We start from the raw sequence: 14,278 nt of genomic DNA on the forward strand, positions 1-14,278 counted from the left end.
ATTAAAACTGTCTTGTTAAGCTACTGCAACCTCCACGTCTCTTCCAAGGGGCATTAAAACCGTTTTGTAAAGCTACTGCAACCTCCACGTCTCTTCCAAGGGGCATTAAAACTGTCTTGTTAAGCTACTGCAACCTCCACGTCTCTTCCAACGGGCATTAAAACCGTCTTGTTAAGCTATTGCAACCTCCAAGTCTCTTCCAATGGGCATTAAAACCGTCTTGTTATGCTACTGCGACCTCCACCACTTTTCCCAACGGCATTGCTATTGTCTTTTATTCCACTGCGACCTCCACGTCTCTTCCAAGGGGCATTAAAACCGTCTTGTTAAGCAACTGCAACCTCCACGTCTCTTCCAAGGGGCATTAAAACCATCTTGTTAAGCTTCTGTAACCTCCATGTCTCTACCAAGGGGCATTAAAACTGTCTTGTTAAGCTGCTGCAACTTCCATGTCTCTTCCAAGTGGCATTAAAACCGTGTTGTTAAGCTACTGCAACCTCCACGTCTCTTCCAAAGGGCATTAAAACCGTCTTGTTAAGCTACTGTGACCTCCACCACTTTTCCCAAGGGCATTGATATTGTCTTTTATTCCAATGCGACCTCAACGTCTCTTCCGAGGGGCATTAAAACCTTCTTGATAAGCTACTGCGACCTCCACCACTTTCCCCATGGGCATTAAAACCGTCTTGTTAAGATACTGCGACCTCCACCATTCTTCCAAGTGGCATTAAATCCGTCTTCTTAAGCTACTGCAACCTCCACGTCTTTTCCAAGGGGCATTAAAACCGTCTTGTTAAGCTACTGCAACCTCCACCACTTTTTCCAAGGGCATTGATATTGTCTTTTATTCCACTGCGACCTCAACGTCTCTTCCGACGGGCATTAAAACCGTCTTGTTAAGCTACTTCGACCTCCACCACTTTCCCCATGGGCATTAAAACCGTCTTGTTAAGCTACTGCGACCTCCACCATTCTTCCAAGGGGCATTAAATCCGTCTTCTTAAGCTACTGCAACCTCCAAGTCTCTTCCAAGGGGCATTAAAACCGTCTTGTTAAGCTACTGCATCCTCCACGTCTCTTCCAAGGAGCATTAAAACTGTCTTCTTGAGCAATTGCAACCTCCACGTCTTTTCTAAGGGGCATTTAAACCATCTTGTTAAGCTACTTCGACCTCTATGTCTCTTCCAAGGGGCATTAAAACCGTCTTGTTAAGCTACTGCAACCTCCACTTCTCTTCCAAGGGGAATTAAAACCGTCTTGTTAAGCTACTGCAACCTCCACGTCTCTTTCAAGGGGCATTAAAACCGTCTTGTTAAGCTACTGCGACCTCCACGTCTCTTCCAAGGGGCATTAAAACTGTCATGTTATGCTACTGCGACCTCCACATCTCTTCCAAGGGGCATTAAAACCGTCTTGTAAAGCTACTGTAACCTCCAAGTCTTTTCCAAGGGGCATTAAAACCATCTTGTTATGCCACTACGACGTCCACGTCTCTTCCAAGGGGCATTAAAACCGTCTTGTTAAGCTACTGCCACCTCCACCACTTTTCCCAGGGACATTGATATTGCTTTTTTATTCCACTGCGACCTCCACCATTCTTCCAAGGGGCATTAAAACCTCCTTGAAAAGCTACTGAAACCTCCACGTCTCTTCCAAGGGGCATTAAAACCGTCTTGTTAAGCTATTGCAACCTCGACGTCTCTTCCAAGGAGCATTAAAACCGTCTTGTTATGCTACTGCGACCTCCATGTCTCTTCAAAGGGGCATTAAAACCGTCTTGTTAAGCTACTGCGACCTACACCACTTTTCCCAGGGGCACTGATATTTTCTTTTTATTCCACTGCGACCTCCACCATTCTTCCAAGGGGCATTAAAACCATCTTATTTAGCTACGGCGACCTCAACCACTTTTCCCAAGGGCATTGATATTGTCTTTTTATTCCACTGCGACCTCCACGTCTCTTCTAAGGGGCATTAAAACCCTCTTGTTAAGCTACTGCGACCTCCACGTCTCTTCCATGGGGCATTAAAACTGTCTTGTTAAGCTACTGCATCCTCTACGTCTGTTCCAAGGGGCATTAAAACCGTCTTCCTAAGCTACCGCAACCTCCACGTCTCTTCCAAGGGGCATTAAAACTGTCTTGTTAAGCTACTGCGACCTCCACGTCTCTTCCAAGGGGCATTAAAACCGTCTTGTTAATCTACTGCAACCTCCACGTCTCTTTCTAGGGGCATTAAAACCGTCTTGTTAAGCTACTGCAACCTCCACGTCTCTTCCAAGGGGCATTAAAACCGTCTTGTTAAGCCACTGCAACCTCCACGTCTCTTCCAAGGGGCATTATAACAGTCTTGTTAAGCTATTGCAAACTCAACGTGTCTTCCAAGGGGCATTAAAACCGTCTTGTTAAGCTACAGCGACCTCAACCACTTTTCCCAAAGGCATTGATATTGTCTTTTATTCCACTGCAACCTCCACGTCTCTTCCAAGGGGCATTAAAACCGTCTTGTTAAGCTACTGAAACCTCCACCTCTCTTCCAAGGGGCATTAAAACTGTCTTGTTAAGATATTGCGACCTCCAACACTTTTCCCAAAGGCATTGATATTGTCTTTTTATTCCACTGCGACCTCCACGTGTCTTCCAAGGGGCATTAAAACCCTCTTGTTAAGCTACTGCAACCTCCACGTCTCTTCCAAGGGGCATTAAAACCGTCTTGTTAAGCTACTGCAACCTCCACGTCTCCTCCAAGGGGCATTAAAAGATTCTTGTTAAGCTACTGCATCCTCCACGTCTCTTGCAAGGGGCATTAAAACCGTCTTCTTAAGCTACCGCAACCTCCACGTCTCTTCCAGAGGGCATTAAAACCGTCTTGTTAAGCTACTGCGACCTCCACGTCTCTTCGAAGGGGCATTAAAACCGTCTTGTTAAGCTACAGCAACCTCCACGTCTCTTCCAAGGGGCATTAAAACCATCTTGTTAAGTTACTGCAACCTCCACGTCTCTTCCAAGGGGCATTAAAACCGTCTTCTTAAGCTACTGAAACCTCCACGTCTCTTCCAAGGGGCATTAAAACTGTCTTTTTAAGCTACTGCAACCTCTACGTCTTTTCCCAGGGGCATTAAAACCATCTTGTTAAGCTATTGCAACCTCCAAGTGTCTTCCAAGGGGCATTAAAACCGTATAGTTAAGCTACAGCGACCTCCACCACTTTTCCCAAAGGCATTGATATTGTCTTTTATTCCACTGCAACCTCCACGTCTCTTCCAAGGGGCAATAAAACCGTCTTGTTAAGCTACTGCAACCTCCACGTCTCTTCCAAGGGGCATTAAAACCATCTTGTTAAGCTACTCTGACCTCCACCACTTTTCCCAAGGGCATTGATATTGTCTTTTATTCCACTGCGACCTTCACGTCTCTTTCAAGGGGCATTAAAACCGTCTTGTTAAGCTACTGCAACCTCCACGTCTCTTCCAAGGGACATTAAAACTGTCTTGTTAAGCTACTGCAACCTCCACGTCTCTTCCAACGGCCATGAAAACCATCTTGTTAAGCTATTGCAACCTCCACGTCTCTTTCAATGGGCATTAAAACTGTCTTGTTAAGCTACTGCAACCTCCACGTCTATTCCAAGGGGCATTAAAACCGTCTTGCTAAGCTACTGCATCCTCCACGTCTCTTTCAAGGGGCATTAAAACCGTCTTCTTAAGCTACCGCAACCTCCACGTCTCTTCCAAGGGGCATTAAAACCGTATTGTTAAGCTACTTCGACCTCCACGTCTCTTCCAAGGGGCATTAAAACCGTCTTGTTAAGCTACTTCGACCTCCACGTCTCTTCCAAGGGGCATTAAAACCATCTTGTTAAGCTACTGCAACCTCCACGTCTCTTCCAAAGGGCATTAAAACAGTCTTGTTAAGCTACTGCAACCTCCACGTCTCTTCCAAGGGGCATTAAAACTGTCTTGTTAAGCTACTGCAACCTCCACGTCTCTTCCAAACGGCATTAAAACCGTCTTGTTAAGCTATTGCAACCTCCAAGTGTCTTCCAAGGGGCATTAAAACCGTCTTGTTAAGCTACAGCGACCTTCACCACTTTTCCCAAAGGCATTGATATTGTCTTTTATTCCACTGCAACCTCCACGTCTCTTCCAAGGGGAAATAAAACCGTCTTGTTAAGCTACTGCAAACTCCACGTCTCTTCCAAGGGGCATTAAAACCATCTTGTTAAGTTACTGCTACCTCCACCACTTTTCACAAGGGCATTGATATCGTCTTTTATTCCACTGCGACCTCCACGTCTCTTCCAAGGTGCATTAAAACCGTCTTGTTAAGCTACTGCAACCTCCACGTCTCTTCCAAGGGGCATTAAAACCGTCTTGCTAAGCTACTGCATCCTCCACGTCTCTTCCAAGGGGCATTAAAACCGTCTTCTTAAGCTACCGCAACCTCCACGTCTCTTCCAAAGGGCATTAAAAACGTCTTTTTAAGCTACTGCGACTTCCACGTCTCTTCCAAGGGGCATTAAATCCGTCTTGTTAAGCTACTGCAACCTCCACGTCTCTTCCAAGGGGCATTAAAACCATCTTGTTAAGCTACTGCAAACTCTACGTCTCTTCCAAGGGGCATTAAAACCATCTTGTTAAGCTACTGCAACCTCCACGTCTCTTCCAAAGGGCATTAAAACAGTTTTGTTAAGCTACTGCAACCTCCACGTCTCTTCCAAGGGGCATTAAAACTGTCTTGTTAAGCTACTGCAACCTCCACGTCTCTTCCAAGGGGCATTAAAACCGTCTTGTTAAGCTATTGCAACCTCCAAGTGTCTTCCAAGGGGCATTAAAACCATCTTGTTAAGCTACAGCGACCTTCACCACTTTTCCCAAAGGCATTGATATTGTCTTTTATTCCACTGCAACCTCCACGTCTCTTCGAAGGGGAAATAAAACCGTCTTGCTAAGCTACTGCATCCTCCACGTCTCTTCCAAGGGGCATTAAAACCCTCTTGTTAAGCTACTGCAACCTCCACGTCTCTTCCAAGGGGCATTAAAACTGTCTTGTTAAGCTACTGCAACCTCCACTTCTCTTCCAAGCGGCATTAAAACCGGCTTGTTAAGCTATTTCAACCTTCAAGTGTTTTCCAAGGGGCATTAAAACCGTCTTGTTAAGCTACAGCGACCTCCACGTCTCTTCCAAGGTGCATTAAAACCATCTTGTTAAGCTACTCTGACCTCCACCACTTTTCCCTAGGGCATTGATATTGTCTTTTATTCCACTTCGACCTCCATCTCTCTTCCTAGGGGCATTAAAACTCTCTTGTTAAGCTACTGCGACCTCCACGTGTCGTCCAAGGGGCATTAAAACCATCTTGTTAAGCTACTGCAACCTCCACGTCTCTTCCAAGGGGCATTAAAACCGTCTTGTTAAGCTACTGCAACCTCCACGTCTCTTCCAAGGGGCATTAAAACCATCTTGTTAAGCTACTGCAAACTCTACGTCTCTTCCAAGGGGCATTAAAACCGTTTGATAAGCTACTGCAACCTCCACGTCTCTTCCAAGGGGCATTAAAACTGTCTTGTTAAGCTACTGCAACCTCCACTTCTCTTCCAAGGGGAATTAAAACCGTCTTGTTAAGCTATTGCAACCTCCAAGAGTCTTCCAAGGGGCATTAAAACGGTCTTGTTAAGCTACAGCGACCTCCACCACTTTTCCCAAAGGCATTGATATTGTCTTTTATTCCACTGCAACCTCCACGTCTCTTCCAAGGGGCAATAAAACCGTCTTGTTAAGCTATTGCAACCTCCACGTCTCTTCCAAGGGGCATGAAAACCGTCTTGCTAAGCTACTGCATCCTCCACGTCTCTTCCAAGGGGCATTAAAACCGTCTTCTTAAGCTACCGCAACCTCCACGTCTCTTCCAAGGGGCATTAAAAACGTCTTGTTAAGCTACTGCGACTTCCACGTCTCTTCCAAGGGGCATTAAAACCGTCTTGTTAAGCTACTGCAACCTCCACGTTTCTTCCAAGGGGCATTAAAACCATCTTGTTAAGCTACTGCAAACTGTACGTCTCTTCCAAGGGGCATTAAAACCATTTGATAAGCTACTGCAACCTCCACGTCTCTTCCAAGGGGCATTAAAACTGTCTTGTTAAGCTACTGCAACCTCCACTTCTCTTCCAAGGGGCATTAAAACCGTCTTGTTAAGCTATTGCAACCTCCAAGAGTCTTCCAAGGGGCATTAAAACGGTCTTGTTAAGCTACAGCGACCTCCACCACTTTTCCCAAAGGCATTGATATTGTCTTTTATTCCACTGCAACCTCCACGTCTATTCCAAGGGGCAATAAAACCGTCTTTTTAAGCTATTGCAACCTCCACGTCTCTTCCAAGGGGCATTAAAACCATCTTGTTAAGCTACTCTGACCTCCACCACTTTTACCAAGGGCATTGATATTGTCTTTTATTCCACTGCAACCTCCACGTCTCTTCCAAGGGGCAATAAAACCGTCTTGTTAAGCTACTGCAAACTCCACGTCTCTTCCAAGGGGCATTAAAACCATCTTGTTAAGCTACTGCTATCTCCACCACTTTTCACAAGGGCATTGATATCGTCTTTTATTCCACTGCGACCTCCACGTCTCTTCCAAGGGTCATTAAAACCCTCTTGTTAAGCTACTGCAACCTCCACGTCTCTTCCAAGGGGCATTAAAACCGTCTTGTTAAGCTACTGCAACCTCCACGTCTCTTCCAAGGGGCATTAAAACCGTCTTCTTAAGCTACCGCAACCTCCACGTCTCTTCCAAGGGGCATTAAAAACGTCTTGTTAAGCTACTGCGACTTCCACGTCTCTTCCAAGGGGCATTAAAACCGTCTTGTTAAGCTACTGCAACCTCCACGTCTCTTCCAAGGGGCATTAAAACCATCCTGTTAAGCTACTGCAAACTCTACGTCTCTTCCAAGGGGCATTAAAACCGTCTTGTTAAGCTACTGCAACCTCCACGTCTCTTCCAAGGGGCATTAAAACTGTCTTGTTAAGCTACTGCAACCTCCACTTCTCTTCCAAGCGGCATTAAAACCGGCTTGTTAAGCTATTTCAACCTTCAAGTGTCTTCCAAGGGGCATTAAAACCGTCTTGTTAAGCTACAGCGACCTCCACGCCTCTTCCAAGGTGCATTAAAACCATCTTGTTAAGCTACTCTGACCTCCACCACTTTTCCCTAGGGCATTGATATTGTCTTTTATTCCACTTCGACTTACACCTCTCTTCCAAGGGGCATTAAAACTGTCTTGTTAAGCTACTGCGACCTCCACGTCTCTTCCAAGGGGCATGAAAACCATCTTCTTAAGCTACTGCAACCTCCACGTCTCTTCCAAGGGGCATTAAAACCATCTTGTTAAGCTACTGTAACCTCCACGTCTCTTCCAAGGGGCATTAAATCGGTCTTCTTAAGTTACTGCAACCTCCACGTCTCTTCCAAGGGGCATTAAAACCGTCTTGTTAAGCTACTGCATCCTCCACGTCTCTTCCAAGGGGCATTAAAACTGTCTTCTTGAGCTATTGCAACCTCCACGTCTTTTCCAAGGGGCATTTAAACCATCTTGTTAAGCTACTGCAACCTCCACTTCTCTTCCAAGGGGAATTAAAACCGTCTTGTTAAGCTACTGCAACCTCCACGTCTCTTCCGAGGGGCATTAAAACCGTCTTGTTAAGCTACTGCGACCTCCACATCTCTTCCAAGGGGCATTAAAACCGTCTTGTTAAGCTACTGTAACCTCCACGTCTCTTCCAAGGGGCATTAAAACCATCTTGTTATGCCACTACTACCTCCACATCTTTTCCAAGGGGCATTAAAACCGTCTTGTTAAGCTACTGCCACCTCCATCACTTTTCCCTGCGGCATTGATATTGTCTTTTATTCCACTGCGACCTCCACCATTTTTCCAAGGGGCATTAAAACCGTCCTGTCAAGCTACTGCGACCCGCACGTCTCTTCCAAGGGGCATTAAAATCGTCTTGTTAAGCTACTGCAACCTCCACGTCTCTTCAAAGGGGCATTCAATCCGTCTTGTTATGCTACTGCGACCTCCATGTCTCTAACAAGGGGCATTAAAACCGTCTTGTTAAGCTACTGCGACCTACACCACTTTTCCCAGGGGCACTGATATTTACTTTTTATTCCACTGCGACCTCCACAATTTTTCCAAGAGGCATTAAAACCGTCCTGTCAAGCTACTGCGACCTCCACGTCTCTTCCAAGGGGCATTAAAACCCTCTTGTTAAGCTACTGCAACCTCCACGTCTCTTCCAAGGGGCATTAAAACCGTCTTGTTAAGCTACTGCAAGCTCCACGTCTCTTCCAAGGGGCATTAAAACCGTCTTGCTAAGCTACTGCATCCTCCACGTCTCTTCCAAGGGGCATTAAAACCGTCTTCTTAAGCTACCGCAACCTCCACGTCTCTTCCAAGGGGCATTAAAACCACCTTATTTAGCTACGGCGACCTCTATCACTTTTCCCAGGGGTATTGATATTGTCCTTTTATTCCAGTGCGACCTTCACCATTCTTCCAATGGGCATTAAAACCATGTTGTTAAGCTACTGCAACCTCCACGCCTCTTCCAAGAGGCATTAAAACCGTCTTGTTAAGCTACTGCAACCTCCACGTCTCTTCCAAGGGGCATTAAAACCGTCTTGTTAAGCTATTGTGACCTCCACCACTTTTCCAAGGGCATTGATATTGTCTTTTTATTCCACTGCGACCTCCACGTTTCTTCTAAGGGGCATTAAAACCCTCTTGTTAAGCTACTGCAACCTCCACGTCTCTTCCAAGGGGCATTAAAACCGTCTTGTTAAGCTACTGCATCCTCCACCACTTTTCCCAAGGGCTTCGATATTGTCTTTTTATTCCACTGCGACCTCCACGCCTCTTCCAAGGGGCTTTAAAACCGTCTTGTTAAGCTGCTATAATCTCCACCTCTCTTCCAAGGGGCATTAAAACCATCTTGTTAGGCTACTGCAACGTCCACGTCTCTTCCAAGGGGCATTAAAACCGTCTTGTTAAGCTACGGTAATCTCCACGTCTCTTCCAAGGGGCATTAAAACCGTCTTGTTAAGCTACTGCAACCTCCATGTCTCTTCCAAGGGGCATTAAAACTGTCTTGTTAAGCTACTGTAACCTCCACGTCTCTTCCAAGGGGCATTAAAACTGTCTTGTTAAGCTACTGCGACCTCCATGTCTCTTCCAAGGGACATTAAAACCGTCTTGTTAAGCTACTGCATCCTCCACGTCTCTTCCAAGGGGCATTAAAACTGTCTTCTTGAGCTATTGCAACCTCCACGTCTTTTCCAAGGGGCATTTAAACCATCTTGTTAAGCTACTTCGACCTCCATGTCTCTTCCAAGAGGCATTAAAACCGTCTTGTTAAGGTACTGCAACCTCCACTTCTCTTCCAAGGGGAATTAAAACCGTCTTTTTAAGCTACTGCAACCTCCACGTCTCTTCCAAGGGGCATTAAAACCGTCTTGTTAAGCTACTGCGTTCCTCCACGTCTCTTCCAAGGGGCATTAAAACTGTCTTGTTATGCAACTGCGACCTCCACATCTCTTCCAAGGGGCATTAAAACCGTCTTGTTAAGCTACTGTAACCTCCACGTCTCTTCCAAGGGGCATTAAAACCATCTTGTTATGCCACTACTACCTCCACGTCTCTTCCAAGGGGCATTAAAACCATCTTGTTAAGCTACTGCCACGTCCACCACTTTTCCTAGGGGCATTGATATTGTCTTTTATTCCACTGCGACCTCCACCATTTTTCCAAGGGGCATTAAAACCGTCCTGTTAAGCTACTGCGACCTCCACGTCTCTTCCAAGGGGCATTAAAACCGTCTTATTAAGCTACTGCAACCTCCACGTCTCTTCAAAGGGGCATTAAATCCGTCTTGTTATGCTACTGCGACCCACATGTCTCTTCCAAGTGGCATTAAAACCGTCTTGTTAAGCTACTGCGACCTACACCACTTTTCCCAGGGGCACTGATATTTACTTTTTATTCCACTGCGACCTCCATCATTCTTCCAAGGGGCATTAAAACCATCTTATTTAGCTACGGCGACCTCTACCACTTTTCCCAGGGGTATTGATATTGTCCTTTTATTCCACTGCGACCTTCACCATTCTTCCAATGGGCATTAAAACCATCTTGTTAAGCTACTGCAACTTCCACGCCTCTTCCAAGAGGCATTAAAACCGTCTTGTTAAGCTACTGCAACCTCCACGTCTCTTCCAAGGGGCATTAAAACCGTCTTGTTAAGCTATTGTGACCTCCACCACTTTTCCAAGGGCATTGATATTGTCTTTTTATTCCACTGCGACCTCCACGTCTCTTCTAAGGGGCATTAAAACCCTCTTGTTAAGCTACTGCAACCTACACGTCTCTTACAAGGGGCATTAAAACCGTCTTGTTAAGCTACTGCATCCTCCACGTCTCTTCCAAGGGGCATTAAAACCGTCTTGTTAAGCTACTGCATCCTCCACGTCTCTTCCAAGGGGCATTAAAACCGTCTTCCTAAGCTACCGCAACCTCAACGTCTCTTCCAAGGGGCATTAAAACCGTCTTGTTAAGCTACTGCGACCTCCACCACTTTTCCCAGGGGCTTTGATGTTGTCTTTTTATTCCTCTGCAACCTCCACGTCTCTTCCAAGGGGCATTAAAACCATCTTGTTATGCTACTGCGACCTCGATGTCTCTTCCAAGGGGCATTAAAACCGTCTTGTTAAGCTACTGCGACCTCCACCACTTTTCCCAGGGGCTTTGATGTTGTCTTTTTATTCCTCTGCGACCTCCACGTCTCTTCCAAGGGGCATTAAAACCGTGTTCTTAAGCTACTGTAATCTCCACGTCTCTTCCAAGGGGCATTAAAACCATCTTGTTAAGTTACTGCAACCTCCACGTCTCTTCCAAGGGGCATTAAAACCGTCTTGTTAAGCTACTGTAATCTCCACGTCTCATCCAAGGGGCATTAAAACCGCCTTGAAAAGCTGCTGCAACCTCCACGTCTTTTCCAAGGGGCATTAAACCGTCTTGTTATGCTACTGCGACCTCCAAGTCTCTTCCAAGGGGCATTAAAACTGTCTTGTTAAGCTACTGCGACCTACACCTCTTTTCCCAGGGGCACTGATATTTACTTTTTATTCCACTGCGACCTCCACCATTCTTCCAAGGGGCATTAAAACCATCTTATTTAGCTACGGCGACCTCTCCCACTTTTCCCAGGGGTATTGATATTGTCTTTTTATTCCACTGCGACCTTCACCATTCTTCCAAGGGGCATTAAAACCAACTTGTTAAGCTACTGCAACCTCCACGTCTCTTCCAAGACGCATTAAAACCGTCTTTTTAAGCTATTGCAACCTCCACGTGTCTTCCAAGGGGCATTAAAACCGTCTTGTTAAGCTACAGCGACCTCCACCACTTTTCCCAAAGGCATTGATATTGTCTTTTATTCCACTGCAACCTTCACGTCTCTTCCAAGGGGCAATAAAACCGTCTTGTTAAGCTACTGCAAACTCCACGTCTCTTCCAAGGGGCATTAAAACCATCTTGTTAAGCTACTGCTACCTCCACCACTTTTCCCAAGGGCATTGATATTGTCTTTTATTCCACTGCGACTTCCACGTGTTTTCCAAGGGGCATTAAAACCGTCTTGTTAAGCTACTGCAACCTCCACTTCTCTTCCAAGGGGCATTTAAACCGTCTTGTTAAGCTACTGCGACCTCCACATCTCTTCCTAGGGGCATTAAAACCGCCTTGTTATGCCACTGCGACCTCCACGTCTCTTCCAAGGGGCATTAAAACCGTCTTTTTAAGCTACTGCCACCTCCACCACTTTTCCCAGGGTTATTGATAATGTCTTTTTATTCCACTGCGACCTCCACCATTCTTCCAAGGGGCATTAAAACCGTCTTGTTAACCTACTGCGACCTCCACGTCTCTTCCAAGGGGCATTAAAACCATCTTGTTAAGCTACTGCAATCTCCACGTCTCATCCAAGGGGCATTAAAACCGCCTTGAAAAGCTACAGCGACCTCCACGTCTCTTCCAAGGGGCATTAAACCGTCTTGTTATGCTACTGCGATCTCCATGTCTCTTCCAAGGGGCATTAAAACCGTCTTGTTAAGCTACTGCGACCTACACCACTTTTCCCAGTGGCACTGATATTTACTTTTTATTCCACTGGGACCTCCACCATTGTCCAAGGGGCATTAAAACCATCTTAGTTAGCTACGGCGACCTCTACCACTTTTCCCAGGGGTATTGATATTGTCTTTTTATTCCACTGCGACCTTCACCATTCTTCCAAGGGGCATTAAAACCATCTTGTTAAGCTACTGCAACCTCCACGTCTCTTCCAAGAGGCATTAAAACCGTCTTGCTAAGCTACTGCAACCTCCACGTCTCTTCCAAGGGGCATTAAAACCGTATTGTTAAGCTATTGCGACCTCCACCACTTTTCCCAAGGGCATTGATATTGTCTTTTTATTCCACTGCAAAGTCCACGTTTCTTCTAAGGGGCATTAAAACCGTCTTGTTAAGCTACTGCAACCTCCACGTCTCTTCCAAGGGGCATTATAACCATATTGTTAAGCTACTGCAACCTCCACGTCTCTTCCAAGGGGCATTAAAACCGTCTTGTGAAGCTACTGCATCCTCCACGTCTCTTCCAAGGGGCATTAAAACCAACTTCTTAAGCTACCGCAACCTCCACGTCTCTTCCAAGGGGCATTAAAACCGTCTTGTTAAGCTACTGCGACCTCCACGTCTCTTCCAAGGGGCATTAAAACCGTCTTGTTAATCTACTGCGACCTCCAAGTCTCTTCCAAGGGGCATTAAAACCGTCTTGTTAATCTACTGCGACCTCCACGTCTCTTCCAAGGGGCATTAAAACCGTCTTGTTAAGCTACTGCAACCTTCACGTCTCTTCCAATGGGCATGAAAACTGTGTTGTTAAGACACTGCAACCTCCACGTCTCTTCCAAGGGGCATTAAAACCGTCTTTTTAAGCTATTGCAACCTCCACGTGTCTTCCAAGGGGCATTAAAACCGTCTTGTTAAGCTACAGCGACCTCCTCCACTTTTCCCCAATGGCATTGATATTGTCTTTTATTCCACTGCAACCTCCACGTCTCTTCCAAGGGGCAATAAAACCGTCTTCTTAAGCTACTGCAATCTCCACGTCTCTTCCAAGGGGCATTAAAAACGTCTTGTTAAGCTACTGCAACCTCCACGTCTCTTCCAAGGGGCATTAACTGACTTGTTAAGCTACTGCTACCTCCACCACTTTTCCCAAGGGCATTGATATTGTCTTTTATTCCACTGCGATCTCCATGTCTCTTCCAAAGGGCATTAAAACCGTCTTGTTAAGCTACTGCAACCTCCACTTCTCTTCCAAGGGGCATTTAAACCGTCTTGTTAAGCTACTGCAACCTCCACGTCTCTTCCAAGGGGCATTAAAACCCTCGTGTTAAGCTACTGCAACCTCCATGTCTCTTCCAAGGGGCTTTAAAACCGTCTTGTTAAGCTACTGCAACCTCCACGTCTCTTCCAAGGGGCATTAAAACCGTCTTGCTAAGCTACTGCGACCTCCACGTCTCTTCCAAGGGGCATTAAAACCGTCTTGTTAATCTACTGCGACCTTCAAGTCTCTTCCAAGGGGCATTAAAACTGTCTTGTTGATCTACTGCGACCTCCACGTCTCTTCCAAGGGGCATTAAAACCGTCTTGTTAAGCTACTGCAACCTTCACGTCTCTTCCAAGGGGCATGAAAACTGTGTTGTTAAGACACTGCAACCTCCACGTCTCTTCCAAGGGGCATTAAAACCGTCTTTTTAAGCTATTGCAACCTCCACGTGTCTTCCAAGGGGCATTAAAACCGTCTTGTTAAGCTACAGCGACCTCCTCCACTTTTCCCCAAAGGCATTGATATTGTCTTTTATTCCACTGCAACCTCCACGTCTCTTCCAAGGGGCAATAAAACCGTCTTCTTAAGCTACTGCAATCTCCACGTCTCTTCCAAGGGGCATTAAAAACGTCTTGTTAAGCTACTGCAACCTCCACGTCTCTTCCAAGGGGCATTAACTGACTTGTTAAGCTACTGCTACCTCCACCACTTTTCCCAAGGGCATTGATATTGTCTTTTATTCCACTGCGATCTCCATGTCTCTTCCAAAGGGCATTAAAACCGTCTTGTTAAGCTACTGCAACCTCCACTTCTCTTCCAAGGGGCATTTAAACC

This window comes from Phyllobates terribilis, unplaced genomic scaffold, assembly GCF_046119375.1.
Source record: "Phyllobates terribilis strain yellow unplaced genomic scaffold, ASM4611937v1 Scaffold_1__5_contigs__length_1240528914, whole genome shotgun sequence".
Taxonomy (NCBI): domain Eukaryota; kingdom Metazoa; phylum Chordata; class Amphibia; order Anura; family Dendrobatidae; genus Phyllobates; species Phyllobates terribilis.